This window comes from Nyctereutes procyonoides, unplaced genomic scaffold, assembly GCF_905146905.1.
Source record: "Nyctereutes procyonoides isolate TBG_1078 unplaced genomic scaffold, NYPRO_anot_genome, whole genome shotgun sequence".
NCBI classification, from domain to species: Eukaryota; Metazoa; Chordata; class Mammalia; order Carnivora; family Canidae; genus Nyctereutes; species Nyctereutes procyonoides.
This window is the reverse complement of record NW_026575082.1, coordinates 5,233,295-5,234,371: the sequence shown is the minus strand read 5'-3', so window position 1 is coordinate 5,234,371 and position 1,077 is coordinate 5,233,295.

The following is a 1,077-nucleotide window of genomic DNA, read 5'->3' as shown; positions in this document are numbered from 1 at the left end:
ATGTAAGGATTTAGCTCTTGGCCTTCTATATGATTCCACTACATGAACTCTCTAATGTAGTCAAATTTATAGAATCAGAAAGTGAAATGGTGGATGCCAGGGGCTGGACAAAGGAGGAAATGAGGACTTACTATTTAATGAGCAAGCATAGAGTTTTAGTATTGCAAGATGAAAAATCTGTTATGTTGTATAACAATGTAATTATACTTAACACTACAGAACTGTACACTTAAAATGGTTAGAATGGTAAATTTTATCAAGTGTCTTTGTCACAATTAGAAATAAAAATTTTGTTTATAACAAAAATAAAATGCAGAGAAGTACATACAATATGATTTTTATTTTATAAACCAGTAACCTAACATTTACTGTGTGTGCATGCATATATGTGTATTACATGTGGGTAAACTGGAAGTAATAAGAAATAGTTGAGACAGAACTAGAGAAAGAGAGATTTAAAAAAAGAGAGAGATTAATAAGAGAGAGAGAGAGAGAGAATATGAGTTTGAGCTTGAATATAAGTATGGAATGCTCTATACCTGATTATTTTTTTAAAGATTTTATTTATTTATTCATGAGAGACACACAGAGAGAGGCAGAGACATAGGAATAAGGAGAAGCAGGCTCCATGCAGGGAGCCAATGTGGGCCTCGATCCCGGGACTCTCACCCTGAGCTGAAGGCAGACGCTTAATCGCTGAACCACCCAGGAGTCCCTCTACACCTGATTATTAACACAAGGAAACATACACAAGGATATTCACTACACCATTGTAAGTGGAAAGAGTTCTGGAATCACTTAAACATTCATTAATAGAGAACAATTATATAAAAATGTGTGCACATTGTAAAAATGAATTTGATCTATAATATGACAATGTGATATTTCTCAAAAATGTATTGATGAGTGAAAAAGCAAGTTATCAAATAAGAACAATGAATATAGCATAATACCATGTGATCATCTGAATGACTACTCTCTTTTCAAATTTTATCAGATATTTTTACTGTCTTGGTTCCAGTCTTGTTTATGAATTCTTTGGATCATCTTGTAAGGAGATGAGAACGGTACCATGAT